Raw genomic sequence first — 18,249 nt, forward strand, 5'->3', positions numbered from 1 at the left:
GGCATAGGAATTCGTTCATATTTTTCTTCTTCAAAATATAGTCTGGCCCCCCACAAGGTCTGAGGGACAGTGGACCGGCCCTCTGCTGAAAACGTTTGCTGACCCCTGCACACACGGTGTTGCTCGTGAAATTATAGAATCGGAAGGGACCACGAGGGGCATCTAGTCCAACCCCTTCCAATGCAGGAATCCTTTTGCCCAACTTGGGAATCGACCCCACGACCCTGAGATTGATAGAGTCTCATCCTCTACCAGCGGAGATATCCTGCAGCTGTTTTAGAATGTTTTCAAATAGGAACCTAGGAAGCGGCTTTATCCTGCGTCTGACCATGTTCCATCTAGCTCCATATTGTTGACACTGACCGGCAGCAGCTCTCCAGGGTTTCAGGCGGGGACATTCCCAAGCCTACCTGAAGATGAGGAGGACTGAACAGGGAATATCTGCATGCAGAGCAGCTGTTCCACCCCTAAACCACAGCACTGCTCTTTAAAATGAAGTTAAGATTCCAGTCCTCATTGTTCCGCAGAACGGCATGATTCTACAAAAAAAGCTTCTAACACGGGGGAGGCTGGCCTAGGAATTAAATCCTGCACGGGGGCTCAGTCCTGCAACACACACACCCCAAATTCAGATCCTTCCTTTTCTGCTGCTTTGCTTCTGCAACCACAACAACGTCTGAACTCTACAAACGCTTATTTACCCCAGCGCAACTTTGCCACCCCAAGCCGGATCCGCCCCGCTCTCCAACCCCAACGGGTCTACTCCGAGGAGGGCTCCCCACCCCCTTGCATTAGCAAAGTGCTGAGTTAGGGCTTTTTTTTTTTTTTTTGCTTCCTTCCTTGTCCCCCTCCTTCATCCTGCGCCCTCCTCTCCCTCACCGCCCTGGTATCCGGAGGAACCTGAAGGTCACCCGGACCCTCTTGCTCCCCGTGCCCAGGTCCTGCCTCCTGCCGCCGGAGGCCCCGATCCTGGCTTTCGCGGCGGCCGCGGAGGGAGGCGAAGGCGGGCCTGGCCGGGCCGGGCGAGGCGAGGCGGAGCTGCGCGCAAGGGCGCCCGGCGCAGATTGGCGCGCCCTGCTGCAAGGGGCGGGCCGGCCTGCGCTGGGGCGTTGAGTTACGAGCCTGTGCCTTGCCAGGGGCTTTGTTTGTAAGCTTTCTCGCCGTCTCTCCACCTCTTTTTTCCCCTCTCTCCCCCCACCCCTGCCTTATGCCTTTCCTTCCTCCAGCTCAGCCATCGGAGCTCCATGCAAGCCATCTAATTCTTTAAGTCCTCTCCAGGCGCGCAGAGAATCTTGCACCAGATTGATCCTTATTTTTTATTTTTATTTTTTTTTGTACTGGCTCTGCCTTTTCAGAACCACTCTCTTTCTTCCCTCCCTCCTTCCCTCGGACGGTTCGCCCCATCCCTCCTCCTCTGCAGAGGCGAGAAAAGGAGCTCCTGGATTCCCAAGGTAAAGCAACATCTCCCTCCTTATTTCTTTCTTTCGGGGAGGGGGGGTGGCATTGCTTTGGCGAGGATGCGCTTCGGGCTTGCACTGCCAAGCGCGCTCTGGCGATGGTCTTTTCGCTGCGGCGGCGGCGGCGGCGGCTGGCGCGCGGGGTGGCTTTCATCTAGTCACCCCAAAAAGAAAAGAAAAACTCACCCCCCCTTCACCCTTCCTAAAATACAACAAACCATTCTTCCTCCAAACCAGCGCGCGCCCTCTCTTTGCGCGTCAGTTCCGATCCACTCCGTGGATCGCGAAACAGAACCCTCCTCAGTTTCAACTTTAGAAGCTGGTCGATTTTATTGACCACCCCCATTTTAAATAAATAAATAAATAAACGCACGCACTTTTTAAAATAATAATAATTTGCATTAGATGTTTAACAAGGAGGACAACAAGCGTCGCTTTTCAAAAAACAAAACAAAAACCATCAGAGCTCAATTGCAGTGTCCGTAATAGTAACCAGTAACTGGTTGGGTGATAAGCCAAAATCGCATACAAAATCGTAAATCGTATAAATACACACGAATTTGTATTGCATTCTATTTGTGTTTCTGTTAATATTCTATTTGCACGACTCCTTCGCCCAGCTTGCGCCACTGTTTCGAACCCAAAGCGCCTCTAAGTCAATTTCGCCCAGAACTGCTGCTGACGGCGAAATTATACCTGGTGAACTTCCAGTCCTGTTGCTTTGGCTTTCGGCTCCTTTGTTGCTCTTGGCTTGGAAGGAAACTTCTCCGAGAAAGGCAGGGAGGAGGAAGTGTGGTGGTGGTTACGGGCAGGAGCTGGGATCCTCGAATTATGTCTCTTGTCTTGGGTGACTTCGGTTTACTTTCAACGGATCAAGCCACGAGCTTGTTTTCCAACCGGACTCTCCTTTCCTCCCCAAATAATCAGGCTATTATTTTGGTGTGTGTGTGTGCGCGCGCGCTTAAGGGAGCAAGCAACACAGAGAGAAAAAGTGTGTGTGTGGAGTTGGCTGGAGTTCCAGGGCTCCCATCCTGTGGCCAAAAAAACTCTTGTTTTGAAACAATTAAGTGAAGCCAAAACTCACACAGCTGGAGAATTGTAACTGAGCTCCCTTCGTACTCGGAGAGGGAGAGGGGGAGGAGGCAGAGTCAGAGGAGCCAGCTCTGAAACTCTTTTTGTGGCATTGATCTTGGACAAAGTAGGCTCAGCTGACTTCTGGGACTGCCAGGATCCAAAAAAAAGTGTGTGTGTTGGGGGAAGACACAAAGGGTTGAATCCAATGCTAGCCCTACTCTGAGTAGACCTTTCGCAGTAAATAGACTTGGCAAACTTTGGTTCATCTTTTGTTTGTAAATGCTTAGATGAGGTTGGTGTTTGGTTTTTTTAATGCAATGGAGCGGAATACAGTATAAATGTTGTGGAAAGAATTGAGTTTTAATTTTGATGGGTGTCCTCTGAGTTGAGTTGAAGTATCTGGATCAGGACAAAGTGGAGGGGGGGCTTCTCCAGCCTCCTGTTCTCCCAGTGGCCAACCAGATGATTGATTGATTAATAAATAAATAAATTATTATTTCTACCCCGCCCATCTGGCTGGGTTTCCCCAGCCACTCTGGGCGTCTTTCAACAGAACATTAAAAACAAAATAAAACTTCAAACATTAAAAACTTCCCTAAGCAGGGCTGCCTTCAGATGTCTTCTAAAATTCTAAAAGATGCCTCAATGGGAAGCCCCCCAGCCGGACCTGAGTTCAAGAGAACTCTTCTCCCACTCCTGTGATTTGCAGCACCAGGTAGGACTGGGAAATGCTTGCAATCCTGGAGAGCTGCTGCCGGTCGGTGCAGGCAATGCTGAGCTAGATGGACTCTGTAGAAGTCAGCGGGAAAGACCTTTGAATGATACCAGTTGCTGGGATTTACCAGTGGAGAGGGTGCTGCTCTTGCACTCATGTCCTGCTTGTGCGGTTCCTATTGCAGGGGGTTGGACTAGATGACCAATGGGATCCCTTCCAGCTCTACGATTCTGTGGGCCTCTGCTTGGCCACTGGGAGGACAGGCTGCTGGAGGAGGGGGGGGCTCCTTTACCTGTTGCTGATATGGGGCTCTTCTGATGTGCACAAACCTTGCCAAACTCTGTGTTGGGCTGACTTTTGAGCACGCCCTCATTAGGATTGTCTTCTGAGCTGGAGATTCCCATCCCTTCCAGAACCCCATTCATTCACACCTGGTCCTTGCGACAGAGATGGCAACTGAGGGCTGAGATGGTGTGTTAATTCCAGGTGGGGAGAGTGGAATACACTGAGATGGGCCTACCCCGCGGGCATGTCCCAAGGATGGGGAGGCACCTGTGGCCTGTGCCTCCAGATGTTGGCGGATTCCAACCCCCACCATCATCCCTGAGCCAGCCCATCAACATCTGTACAGCCACTGATACTCCATCTCCCCGTGCGAAATGAATGGCAATAGTTGTAGCTTTCCAGAAACTTTGCTCCTGAGGAATAATAGTAATCTATACCTGAAGGTGCGTCTCCACCCCCATCGTCCAGCCTGGATACTGAGATCCAGCTCCGAGGGCCTTCTGGCAGTTCCCTCACTGAGAGAAGCCAAGTTACAGGGAACCAGGCAGAGGGCCTTCTCGGTGGCGGCACCCGCCCTGTGGAATGCCCTTCCATCAGATGTCAACTATCTGACTTTTAGAAGACATCTGAAGGCAGCTCTGTTTAGGGAAGTTTTAAATGTTCTGTTGGGAGCTGCCCAGAGTGGCTGGGGAAGCCCAGACAGATGGGCGGGGTATAAATAATAAATAATGATGATGATGATGATAGTGTTATAAGACAGCATAGGGGTTTGCTTTGAACTTTAGTTAGAACCCAATTCCTAGCCCTCTGCCACAGACCTCATTCAGCCCCAGAAATACAGTGGTACCTCGGTTTATGAACACAATTGGTTCCGGAAGTCTGTTCATAAACTGAAGCGTTCATAAACTGAAGCGAACTTTCCCATTGAAAGTATTGGAAAGTGAATTAATCCGTTCCAGATGGGTCCGCGGCGTTTGTAAACCGAAAATTCATAAACCGAGGTGTTCATAAACCGAGGTTCCACTGTACAGGAAACACCAGCCAAGGCAGTGTCTCTGAGCACGGGCAGAGTGTCTTTTCTGTGGCAATGTCTGGAAAGGTTTGTAAGGTCATATCGGCAAGTGGTTTGGGATTTTGTGTGTGTCGGATTTGCACTCTCTCAATTGTCAGAGAAGTTATAAACTGGGCGGGTGTTTGTGTACATGGGCAGTTGTGGGAGAAATGGGGGAGGGGTCTCAGCCCTTTGGCAGAGGGTACAATCACAGGCCTAGCCCCCTAGGACTGATCGGATGGCCCAGGGGTTGTCGCCAAATAGGTTTCACTCTAAGTAGACCCATTGAAATGAAGAAACCCAAGTTGGTGATGCCCATTGATTTTGATGGGCCTGTTTCAATGGTTCCCGGAGCGATCAGTCCCAGTGGGGGGCAGTGGGATAATTTAGGGGGGCACTCAGAGGCAGGGCAACTGGAGGGGGTGATTCAAGTCTCCTGCTATGTGGCCTTAAACCAGACATAGCGGAAACTGGTATTTCTCCATCAAGCCTATCTATCGCTTTAAGAATTTACCGCGCATTGAAGTACAGCAGTTACTAAATGTGGCATTGAAGAATTCCTGCTAAATGACTATCAGACTTTGAGAAGCTGGTGACTGGATCGAATTCATCAGTTCTGTTGAACTAAGCTAAATCGTTTTAATTGGATTTTGAACAAATGTGCGGTTAATTGTTCTGAATTTCATTGTGTTGTTATCTTACCTAGTGAGTCGTCCAAACTGCTATTCCGAATTATTATTATTTAATTAAATTTGTACATTGCTTAAGCTTGCCCAAGGCAGCCCAAAGCAACATGCAACAAATACTGCTTTTTATAGGGTAAGGGGCCCCGGGGATGAGTTTATGGCACCAAGGGGGAAGTGGCCCCCAAAAGTTGGGGAGCCACTGGAGTTTTCTGAGTAGGACTAGCCTTGCCTGCAGCTCCTGGGTCCAACCGTTGCCTCTGCCAAAGACCTCATCACAGGCTCTCGTTCATAGGGAAATAAAACAGGGACTTCTCTGTGGTGGCCTCCTGTGGCTTTCAATATCTTCCCTAGAAAGGAGGAAAGTGTGTGGGCCTCCTCTGCATGGGCGTTCAGGAGAACCCTAAAGGCTTGTTTTTGTTCTGCTCCACATTTTGTGGTTCTGCTTTTTAATAACTTGTTTTACTGGTTGTTGATGGGCGATAGCTCATGCTTGGTAAATCATGAGATTCTTGATCTCAGGGTTGTGAGTTTGAGCCCCATGTTGGGCAAAAGATTCCTGCATCACAGGGGGTTGGACTAGATGATCCTTGTGGTCCCTTGCAATTCTAGGATTCTATGGAGCTGTTTTGTTACTTTACTGAGATTTTAAGAACTTTGGAGGGGGGCACTATGTTGTCGTTTTTATTGATTCAAGTTGTCTATTGTCTCTTCATCTTAAATCTTGGCGGTGTGGACACCCTGGGAAGTGTGTTTGGGGGGTTGGTGGTACATGTTTGTTTTTAACCTGTTGAGCAAATGCATTGAAACAGCGCAGGCCTACCTTGCAGGGGTGTGTTTGTAAGGCTGTCAATGGGAATAAGGGAATGTTCTGCGTGTTTGAAAGAGCAGTAGATAAACTCAAAGATTTTTATGCTTGAAAGTGAATTCCTCACTTTCGGTTTTGATTTCATAAAAGGTTAACAGGGAATCAACCCCTTTTGTAAGTGTTCACGCTCCAGCCGTACAACAACCCTGCAGGGTAGTTTAGGCTGGGAGACTGTGATTTTCACCCAAGGGGATTTACAACGAAATTCTATTCAAAGCAAACCCACTGGCTCAGAAGACCTATTGACTAACATGACTAACGTAGATCCATCCTTATCAATAGGTTCACACTAAGCAGAACTTAGTTGGAAACCACCCACTGAAATCAATGTTCCCAAGAGTTACACTTTTGATTATTTAAGTGGGTCACCTCTGAGTAGGGCCATTGTGATGGCCTCCAGAGAGGTTTTCTTGCAAACCGCTTAGAGGTTTTCTTACAATCAAGCAGCCCCAAATTTAATTTAAGTAAATAAAACTCAAAGCTCTCGGCTTCTGCTCTAGTAAACTGTGGTAATCCATGAAGCTTCACCTTTACTTAGTTATTTTAATCAGGGGATCATAGAGTCCTAGACAGAGCTGTTCCGCCTGGCCTTTGGGTTGGACTTAGTCTGACCCCTGTGTTTTCCTCCCTCATGGCTTGGATTTATGGACTACTTGAAATGAGGCTGCATTTTAAATTTTAATATTGTATTTTAATCTGTATTTTAATTAATTGCTTTTTATGTTTTGTTGTAATTTTATTGGTGTTAGCCGCCCTGAGCCTGGTTTTGACTGGGGAGGGCGGGGTATGAATAAAATTATTATTATTATTATTATTATTATTATTATTATTATTATTATAGAACTGTAGAGTTGGAAGGGGCCATGAGGGTCATGTCCAAAGTCTGTTTCAGGGGCCTAATCTGGCCCACCAGTCGGTTTAACGGCCCCTGTGGCAGTTGATTTCCTGGGGTAAAATCCTTAAAAAACGTCAACAACTTCAATCCTAAAAAAAGCTCAACGGCTTTGGTCAGCCCTCACAGTCCTTCACTTCATCAAATCTGGCCCTCTTTGAAAAAAGTTTGGACACCACTGCTAGTCCAACCCACTGCGAGGAGAAATCTTTTGCCCAATATGAGGCTTGCCAGGATCCTGAGATCAAGAGTCTCAAGCTCTACCAACTTTAGCTGTATTTTGAGAGGTGTATTTTGCCAGGGGTGGGGTCCCAGTTCCAGACGGTTAACCTCCAGTTTCTCTCCTCCTTCCAGGGGTGGGGTGCCAAGTGGAAACAGGGGGAGCGATGACAAAGAGTGCAGTTTGATCTGGATGCTTGCATACTTTCCCACCAATATAGTTCCCCTCCAAAGAAATCCTGTGGGTGAAGCTTTTCCCTTGCGAGCAAAACCGCACCTGTTGAATTTTGCCTGCTTAAAGTGCAGGAGGATTGCTAGGAGAGGGGGAGTTAATTACGAATGAAAAAAAAAATCGAGGCACCGCTCCCCCAAGTTGCTTCCTATGGCTATCGATCTATCTTCCTATATACATAAAAACGGAAGGCTGTCGTCGCGCAACCCCCATTGGAGGATAGGCAGTGCTGCATCACAGTCCCAGATTTGCATGAAGCAATGGGGTGGGGAAGTTGGAAAGCAAGCTTAGGGAATTGCATGGGGTGGGAAGGGGAAACTCTGGGGGTTAATGGGGTGGGGGGATGGCAGGAAGCCTGGTGAACAGATTGAGCAAGGGCACAGCCCCCTATACACACAACCCACAGATACATACAATTTGTATGGGCAAGTTTTGTGAAAACATCCCTCTTGTTTCCTGTTAGCAGCATGCTCGGAAAAACTAGCTGGAAAGTTGTTGGTTTTTATTATTATTTTAAAAATCCTATTTGTTGTCCATTTTCTTCCCTAGCCTGCCTTAGCTGTAGTTTGTACATCAGGAATGATGACCCTATAGCCCCCTAAAGGAGGTTGCTGCCCACTGAGCATGCTTGCCATAGGATCCCCCCCCCAACCTCCCAGTTTTAAAGTTTTGAAAGGTTACTTAAGGGAGCTTTCCCCTGGAATGTTTCATAGCAGGGATTTGGGCGGGAGGGGAATTTAATCGCCTTGGTTTCTGCAGAGCATTTGGGGGGGAGGGCTGTTGCTCCTCACTTAATCTGAAGGGTCCATTGCCCTCGTTCTGTCAAGCGACGCCGAGATGCCGTGGGGGGCTTTCGCTGCTGCTGGCTCACTATCCGCTCCCGCGATTAATTTGGGGATAACGCTGGCGTTTTGGCGGCTCGCTCCTTTATTTATTTATTTTCGAAATCCCTTTCGCCCAGGATCAGTGCGGAAAAGAGTAAGATCAGGGCTGTGAGCACGGCGATAACATTTCGTACGCGGTGCAACAGTTTTAAAAGCGTGCTTTAATTGCGTAGTTCCTTGAAAAAACAAAAACAAAAATGGGATAATTTATTTATTTGTTGCATTTACATCCTGCCTTTTCATCCATGGTTCATCTCTCCCTCCTCTCTTATTTCCCACAACAACCCTGTCAGGTAGGTGAGAGAGTTTACGACTAGCCGAAGGTCACACCCAGGGGAAAAAACTTCATGGCTGAGCAGGGATTTGAACCCTGTTCTCTCTCTGTTTCTCAGGCTTTTAGGTCCTCCTGAGGGCCGCTCCCCCAATTCCGCATGTGTGCGGACTCTTCCCAGTTTTCCAGCGGAAGTGCACTCTGCACTTTCTCAGGGACCCTCCTCTTCTTTTAATCTCTGGATGGGCCAGGGTTAAGCTTGAGCATCGAAGATTCATGAACCGCACCTGGGGCGTGAATTAAGTCCTGGGTTTTGAATGGATGGGAAATCCCAGTGCCTTTTTCTCATAGCATTAAGGCTGCATTGAACAAGCTTACGGATCGATATGCGTTGAACGAGCTGCAAGGTTAATAATTTCTGCAACAATTGATGTTGCTTATATAGATTTCAGGCAGGAGGACAAGGAGGGGCCCAAAGACCGAGGATGGGCAGCTGGCGGTTGGGGGAGCAGAAAGTCAGGGAATCGATCAAACTTGAGTTGAGTTTTGGAAAGCTGTTAGAACCTCTCCGATCATCATTTTTCGCCTCTGTCGAAATTTGGGAGGTCTCCAGTACATTGGTGTCTGCTTGCTTTTGTTACCATGTGGAGATTCCCTTACAGGGAACTGGGATCAAATATCTCGATGTCTTGAGTCCTGCAGTTTGGGGGGAGACCTTTGATGTTCCGATTTCCAGAAGGGGTCGGTTAATAAAATCACTTGTCTCCAACCAATTTGGACTCAACATTGACTTACAGTCGTACCTTGGAACTTGAATGGAATCCGTTCCGGAAGTCCGTTCGACTTCCAAAAAGTTCAGAAGCCAAAGTGCGGCTTACGATTGGCTGCAGGAAGCTCCTCCAGCCAATTGGAAGCCGCGGAACCAGCATTCGCGTTCCAAAGAACATTCGCCAACTGGAACACTCACTTCCAGGTATGCGGCGTTTGGGAGCCAAAACGTTCGACTCACAAGGCGTTCGCAAACCAAGGTACAGTACGACTGTATTGAATTTCTATCCTACCTTTCCCCCAAGGAGCGCTAAGTGATGTGCCTGGTTCTTCCTGCCCTCGGGTTTTGTTTTTTTAAAACATTTTTATTAATTTTCCAAAAACAAAAAACACGAAAACATCACCAACAATTTTTTAAACCAATTTTTAAACTTCTATTTCACTGTATCTGAAGAAGTGTGCATGCACACGAAAGCTCATACCAAAATAAAAACTTAGTTGGTCTTTAAGGTGCTACTGAAGGAATTTTTTTATTTTACTTCGACCCAGACCAACACGGCTACCTACCTATAACCAATTTTTTAAACCATAATTTTTACTTGACTTCCCTCCACTCCCCCTCGTGGTTTCATTGGTTAGAACTTATTCACACACATCCTTAAAACCTTATATAATTAATAATTCTGATTTTAAACCTTTTCATCTTATTACAAGTGACTTTTAAAAGTTATACTAATGTAAAGATCTATACACAAAGCTTAAAAGATATGCATTAAACTACCCCCTTTTTAAAGAATTCCCTGCCCTCGTTTAATGCCCACAACAATCCTGCAATGTTGGCGAGGGTGAGGCAGGCAGTGACTGCCCCAAAGCCACATGGCCGAGTGGGGATTTGAACCCTCGTCTTTCCCATGTCCAACACTCTAACCACTATATGACGCTGGCTCACAGAAGTTGACTTATCGGTAAATGAATGAACCGAAGTTTAATGAACCTTGGGAACGTCTTTCAATGGGTCCGCAGGACTAACATTGAACGCAGCCCCAACAAATTCATAATTTTTGTGTGGATCACAGCCCTTTTCAGATGCATGGAGCATGATCTTGAGTGACAGGTCTGAAGTAGAGGCATGGAAGGTTGTAGAACAACGAGGTCAGAGGGAACAAGCAGAGAAATGCAAACGTAACCAAAAAAGTTGTTGATAATGCAGACATCATTTGACCAAACTACGGGAGGCAGTGCAAGACAGGAGTGCCTGGCGTGCTATGGTCCATGGGGTCACGAAGAGTCGGACACGACTAAACGACTAAACAACAAAATGCAGACATCCTGGCTTTGGTAAGCCAACTGACCCAGGTAACACGCTAAGAACACTTCATTCTCCGCTCAGGCCATAAATGATCACACCAAACCTCTGGGTGCGTTATAATTCAGCAGTTTCACTCGGCAGCCCCTCTTTGAAGTTCCTTTGCTCCAGGGTGGCCACTTTAAGGAAATTTGCAGAGTACCCTGGGAAACTAAAATGCCGACCAGCTTTTGAATATTGAAGCAGCAGTGAAATATTGCTGTTCGTTATGTAATTATCTCTGTCTCTGCTGTTCTGCATTTCCTTTTCCTTCTGATCTCTCCATTCGCAGCTCAAGTAATCATTGAGAATCTGCTTCCCAATATGTGCTGAAGTAGGCTGCAGTCCACACAAGATCTCCTGCTGGCGTTAAAGGCGCCCCAAACCCATTATTATTATTATTATTATTATTATTATTATTATTATTATTATTATTATTACATCTCTGACTGTGTGGTGCCTCACTGCGATCCTCTTAGGTCAGGGAATCTTTGGGCCACATTCCGTTCTGGTCAACCTTCCGGGGGCCACATGTGGGTGATGCCAGAGACTAAGTGGGTGGAGCAAGATTATTATTTATTATTTTGATTTATTACCCATCCTTCAACCTGAGGTCCAAGGGAGTGTCATGGCCATTTAACCTAACATTAAAAAACTGTTTGAAACCACTTACAGCCCTGAGAACAGGGTGGTGTCCTAAAAACACATATCTCAGGGGTCAAAGAGGTGAGTCTTCAGCATTCATCGAAAGCTGTAAAATGAATACAACTTAGGGGCTGCCACAGAGAAGGCTCTCTCCTATGCCACAACTGCTGAGCTTCCAAAGGCCCTCTTCTATCTCAAAAGCAGCTCTGAGGATCGGGTCATAGAATCACAGAACTATAGAGTTGAAAGGGGTCTCAGCGGTCATCTATTCCAACCCCCAGCAATGCAGGAATCTCAGCTAAAGCATCCATGACAGATGGCCATCCAACCTCTGCTTGAAAACCTCCAAGAATGTTAGTCAACCACCACTGTCAAACAGCTCTTACCGTCCCTCAGAAAGTTCTTCCTGATCTTTAGCTGGAATCTCCTTTCTTGTAACCTGGGTTCGAGTCCTACCCTCTGGAGCCGGAGGAAACAAGCTTGCTCCATCTTCCATGCGGCAGCCCTCAAGATATTTGAAGATGGCCATCTTATCACCCCTCAGTCTTCTCTTCTCCAGGCTAAGCATCCCTCCGTCCCTCAACCATTCCTCATCAGGCTTGGTTTCCAGAGCCTCAGTCATCTTGGCCCGCCTCCCCTCTGCGCATGTTCCAGGGTCACTCGGGAACAGAGTTGTTCTCCAACCCCAACACCTTTCTTGGGAGTAAGGATCCTGAGTTCGGATCATGGCCCAATTTGTGGGTGCAGGCAGCAGGAGGGGAGGGGGGTGGTGTTCGATGACAGCAAGGCTCAGTGTGGAAGCCATTTTTTTAATTAAAAAAAATTATAAATAAGCTGGTGTGCAGAAGGGAACATCTCAACTGGCTCGTTCCAGTTGCGCTGTTAACGAGTGACAGCTGATTTCTGCATCGTTAATTGCTAATCAAGCCAGACGAATATCCCACCGGGAAGAGGAGAATGAGCCAACGGCAAAGTGAAGCTTAGTAGGAAGGTTTTATTATTCTTATTCTTATTTTAAAGTGGGGGGTGGCCTTTCTCTGCTGGCAATTGCTCTCTCCCCTCAATGTTTCACCTCTCCTTAGCCTTTGCAGAGTTAGTCTGCTGTGATAGGGGAAGGGGTGGAATCGAAGGGTATTTCTTTTCCGCTTTCCCCCCCAAAAGAAATACTGTGGAACGGTTTGGTGAAAAAGAAGGCCCCTCTTTCTCCCCTCTCCCTCTCCTTCCTTGCTTTCTATTTTAAGGCCTCGGATTGTTCATCATAATTTTATTAAAAAGGTGACTGAGGGGAGAAATTGAATCGGCGTCTGCCGCCGCCACGTGGCTTGAATTCCCAATTAAAGAGGACACCGGCTGTGGGGAGAGGGAGAGCGCTGGGCCTGAGGCGCAGGCCACAGTCGGGATGATAGTCGGTAGAGGATGAGACTCTTAATCCCAGGGTTGTGGGTTCGAGACCCGTGCTGGGCAAATAAGTCCTCCGTTGCAGGGGGTGGGACTAGATGACCCTCGGGGTCCCTTCCAACTCTATGACTCTTTGATCTATGGCCTCAGCACAGCTATGACGGGTTGGGTAAGCTGAAAGGCTTGGCAAACGGAGGTGGGGAGCGGGCTGCTCCCGCACTCGGGGCCTGCTTGGGCGCATCCCAGATTTTAACTGATTTTAGTTCCCATTCATTGCCTTGCGTTCCTCATAAACTGATTAGAGAGGGCTGTTATAAAGCGGTACACATTAAAAAAAATGAATAAATAAAGTCTCTGTGGACCACCGAATAGGCCACTGTTGACTTCCTGCCTGGGCCTGGGAACAGCCCCCCCCCCAATAGCTACTTTTTGTTGGATAGTTTTTAAATCTCAAAAATCTTCTGGGCAATTCTGGGGTTGGGCAACTTCCTTCTCCGAAATTACCCGCCAGCCTTCGTAGGAAAGCTGAGTGATCCCTCGATGCCTTTTTTTATGGGAATATTTTATGGCCCTACGTCTCCCCACACCTTCCACTCCCTCCCAGATGGGTCATGTATAACTTTAAGGAAAGGAGATTATTATAGGGCCATGTTGTGCCTGTGCTTAAACTCTTCCTATAAAAACAGACTCTCCGGCTGTGTGGAGGCTCCTTCCCACCATCGAGGGAGAAAGAAAATCCTCTCTGGTTCTTGGGTGTAGAAAACAGACTGGGGGGGGCATAGCTGGTGTCCCCTCCGATGTGGAAAATAATAAAATTAGATGGCTTGCTCATCAATTCTTCCAGCTCCAAGTGGCCTCTGGATGTGTGGCGTTGTGAGGAGGGAGCAGCCAGGAGGCAGGGCCTGATCCATGCCGGAAACAGCCTAGTTCAGCTGCCCCTTTGAAGCCTCATTTTTTACCTCTGGTTTTGTGAATAAAATGTAGGTGGTTGGGTCGGGCACATCGGGTGGTGAGGTACCTACACAAACACGCCACCTTAGCAATCCCAGCGACTGCATGTGTGGTTGATTCAAGATAAAATTCCTCAAGGGTGCTGGAGTTGCAAAATTTACGCACTGGGTAGGAGCGGGGTCGACTGGATGGCCTCGGGGGTCCCCTCCGAACCTCCGTGTTTCTGCTTTTCCACGAAAACTCTGCCCTCAAAAGGGCCGTAGGTCGATTCACAGCAAAATGACTATTTTTGCAGGTCTGTGCATAGCACGAGGGTGACAAAATGGATGGGGGTGTTAGAAACAAGTGAATTGAAGGAATCAAAAACTAAAGATTGGAATTGATTCTAATTCCAGAGTTGTCATTATTACTTTTAATTCACTTCACTAAAGCAGGAATCTATTTATTATATAACGACAGTGATGATAAATAGAGTGATGAAGTGAATGATACTTAGTTGCTTTTTACCGAAACCAGGGGGTTGAGCTAGATGACCCGTTGGGTCCCTTCCAAATCTACAATTCTAGAATTCTACGACTCGGAGCAATGGATGCATGAAGCCAAGAAGCAATAAACAAGCAGACCTCTGCGTTTCAGATCTGGGTGTGTGTGTGTGTGTGTGTGTGTGTGTGTGTGTGTGTGTTTTGAACTCTGATCAGTGATATACATTTGGCCGGGTTTTATGTGCCAGAAACGCAAACACGCACGCACAGACCCCCCTCTGCTTTCCTCCCGAGGTGTCCCAGATTGCCTGGGAGATGCCGGGATCCATTTTTCCCACACTCGGAAACTTTGGAACGTGCCGATGCGCGCAGGGTGCAAAGTTTGCAGCTCCGAGGTTCCCGGAACAGCTGTTGGGGACGCAGCAGTTCCCAGAAAAGTCCTGCGCCTGGTCCCCTCGGGATGGAGGCTCTGTGCCGGCAGCTCCCCGGAGGGCCTGGGGAAGGACGCAGCAGCGGGACGAAAGTATGGCAGGGTCAGACTCAGCCGCCGAACCTCCGGCCCTTCCCATGACTCTCAGGACAGCTTGCCTGGGACGCTGGGAGGCCGCGGTGGGGGGGGGGGAATGCCCTCCATCGTCAAGGCCAACAAAGCATCCGGCGGGTTCTGGGGAGTGTTTTTTATTCGAAGCACAATAGGATGAGGACAGGGAAACTAGGAGTGATGGCTTCTCTTGTGTTCCTTCTCTCTATCTCACTCACTCACAAAACTCTCTCTCGCACACCGATTCTCTCAAACACACAAATTGTCTCTTTCTCTCTCAGACAAACAAGATTGATTGAGTGATCAATAGATAGCTGCATCTGTCTGTCCCTCTTCTCTCTCATTCACACACAGTCTCTGTCTGTCTGTCTGTCTGTCTGTCTGTCTGTCTGTCTGTCTGTCTCTCTCTCTCTCTCACACACACACACACACACACACACTTCTTTTCAACTGTGAACTAGCTAGAGAGGAGCATACCGCTTCATTTCTGTTCCTCGTTTATCCACATCAACACACTTCTTTTTTTTAAAAAAAAGTCCTCATGGAAATTCACCCACCTCTTAGTGCAAATTTACCTGAACTGTCAGCCGTTTGAATGCAATTTCACCCAACGTCAGGGGTGCCATCTTGAATTAAATACTGCGGTGAGAGGTAAGCTCTGCCCCACAGAACCGATCGCAAGAGGTCATTTGAATGGCAATACCCATCAACTGGGGGGAGCAAGCCCCCTCAAATATTTTATTGGAGGGCGGCTGAAGGGAACTTGGCCCCTTGGAGTTGGCTCCTGTGCCCAACCTTCACAGTTTTGCCCTTTCCCCCAATATGACACAAATAATATGCATTTGTATGCATGCTTTACCCTAGTGTGCACATTCTGTGAACATTCCCCCCCCCAAAAAAATTGGGGAACCGCATTGCAAAATTCAGAGGAGGGCAAGCGTCAACAAATGGCCGCATTTTTGGTTCTCGTATTGTATCAAAATGTACAAGTTAGGTAGGATCACCTTCAAATTGCAAACGCAAGCAAATTTCTCCTCCATCTGTAGTCCTAATGCGGAAGAACTGCGATGAAATGCCAGGAGTTGGGAAAAGGTTCCTCTTTGTCCTCCTCTGCGAAATCAAGTTCTCTTTCGGTATTTGAAGGCACCTTGTCTTTGAAAGACTCTCCTATCTGAGTTAAAAGATTGCGCACCCCACACCCCACCCGCAGTTAGGACATTGCACATTGCCTGGGTTTGCTACTCAACAGTCCTCTACTTGAAGGTCTTCTTAGTCCTAGCCCTGTTGTTGTTAATATTAATATTAATTATTATTAAGTTTCCCTTCCACCGTCTACACCCACCCAGCAGAACTGAGCTCTGGGTGTTCTCCTTTACAGTCCACTAGTTGAAGGTCTTCTTCGTCCTAGTCCAGTTGTTGTTGTTGTTGTTGTTGTTGTTAATTAAAGTTTCCCTTCCACAGTCTACACCTGCCCAGCAGAACAGAGCTCTGTCCTCCCCACCGTAGCAAGACGTGCTGCCTTTTCCTTTCAAATAGCAGGCATTGTTTCTCAATTTCCATCCCTGCCTGTAAATTAGAATGTACAAATATAATGCAAATGGATGTTCATTCATTTTTGGAGGGGTGTGTGTGTGTGTGGAACTGTTGTATCCCGCTAAGCCTTTTCCTTGAGATATATTGCCCACCCCCAACTGGGCAGTCCTCTCTTTGAATGCCTGTTTTACAGGACAGCCCTCTCTTGGGAGCCCTGCTCTGTCCGAAGAGTTGTCCCGTCCACACCCCCCTTTAAGGATCAAGAACCCTGAGAATGGAAACTGGGGTGGGTGGTGGTGTAGGCGTCTTGCAGCTGCCCACCCGCAATTTCTCCGCACCTGGGCTGCCAGCTGAGTTGGCGCCCTCAGGTCACCTGGCCGCAGTCTCCTTCCCTGTGGCGAGGTGCATTGTATTCCAGGCAAAATTACAGTGATTATTTCTCAATTCGCATCCGTGCATATTAATTAGCTGGTGCCTATTTCACGCAGATGGGACGTCTTTTGTCTTTTGAGGGGAGGGGACGGAATGCATTTGTGTGTGTGTGTGTGTGTGTGTGTGTGTTGGCAGTGTGTAACTGAAACCCCACATCTCATGCAGGACACCCCTGTAAAAGCAAAAAAATGGAGGAAGGTGAGGGATGGGGAAGACGCCGACTCTGACTTGTGACCTCTTGGGAAGTGGGTTGAATCCATCACCCTTGCTTATCCTAAGTCAGTCTGTATAGCCTCACCTCCCTACTCTGGCTGGCAGCAGCTGCTCCGTGTTCTCAGGGGGGAGCAGCCAGAGAAGGGTCGTCCCCATTCTCGACACCCCAGAATTTCCTTAACTGGAGATCCCAGGGATTGAATCTAGGTTATCTTCCTCATGCACAGCTCGACTGCTGAGCAACGGATCGAGGATGGAGGTTTTCTGGGGAAATTCCCATTGGGAAACTTTATGGTGCCGGGGTGGGGAACCTCAGAGCTGGAGGTGGCCCTCCCAAACTCTCTTTCTGGCCCTCGGGGACTCTGTGATGCCTCTGGGTTGCTGGATGTAGGGTTGAGAGGAGTGTGTAGAAACTAGCCAACGTCAGTTTAAAGGTGAATTTAATAGTGCTCCGCCTGTTTTGCATTGAGTTCCTCCCACTGCCAGCATGTGGCCTCCGAAAGCTTTTCCCAGAGAGAAACCGGCCCTTCGTGTGGGAAAGGACCCAAGGCCTAAGGAAATCCAGCAGCTCTTCTTGATGGAGGGGGCATTCGAACCCATCTCTTTTCGGTCCTTGTCTGGGCACCCTCCGTGCTCCTGCTTCTGTTTACTTTACGTTAATTGCCACTATATCTTTTTAATCCCTAACAAGTTGCAGCTGCAATCCTTTCAAGTTGTGGTTTTTTGCACGTACGGTTCCCAGCCATCTCTGGCTTGCTTGCGGGTTTTATCTGACGAGGTTTTTTGCTGGGTTTTGCCTTCCGAGGTGCATCCTCCTGCTTTGCAATGGGATAAGGCAGTCTGGTTAGGCCAGTAAGGGTCACTTTCTGACCGAGCGAGTAACTCTGCTCCCTGGACAAAAGGAGGAATCTCAGCCCAAGTCTCTTATCTGGCAGTTCCCAGGGGTTGTGTTACTGGGCTTGGTTGCAACCATTTGTAATCTGTTCACAAAACAATTTAAAGCAGCTGAAGGCCTAAAAAAATGCTCTGAAACATTGACATAAGAGCATAAGAAGAGTTTTGCTGGATCAGGCCAATGGCCCATCGAGTCACAGTGGACGACCCGATGCCTGAATGAGAATCCTGCAAGCAGGATCTGAGCACCAGAGCCCTCTCCCCTCCTGTGGCTTCCAGCAACTGGAATCCAGGAGCATTTACTGCCTCCAACTATGGACTAATAGCCTCCTCCTCCTCCTCCTCCTCCTCCTCCTCCTCCTCCTCCTCCTCCTCCTCCTCCTCCATTAATTTCTCCAATCCTCTCTTAAAACCAT

General features: G+C 48.0%; 1 protein-coding gene across 2 annotated transcripts in view; it reads left to right on the plus strand.

Annotated features, from left to right (window-relative positions):
* Positions 1–1,149: 1,149 nt before the first annotated feature.
* Positions 1,150–18,249, plus strand: part of SEMA6C (semaphorin 6C) — a 107,781-nt gene continuing 90,681 nt past the window's right edge. For both annotated transcript variants that reach the window (XM_060269548.1, XM_060269549.1), the window contains exon 1: positions 1,150–1,451. The gene's annotated coding sequence lies outside the window, so the exon portion shown is untranslated. The remainder of the gene's footprint in view (positions 1,452–18,249) is intronic.

This window comes from Zootoca vivipara, chromosome 17 (genome assembly GCF_963506605.1).
Source record: "Zootoca vivipara chromosome 17, rZooViv1.1, whole genome shotgun sequence".
In the NCBI taxonomy this organism is placed as follows: Eukaryota; Metazoa; Chordata; class Lepidosauria; order Squamata; family Lacertidae; genus Zootoca; species Zootoca vivipara.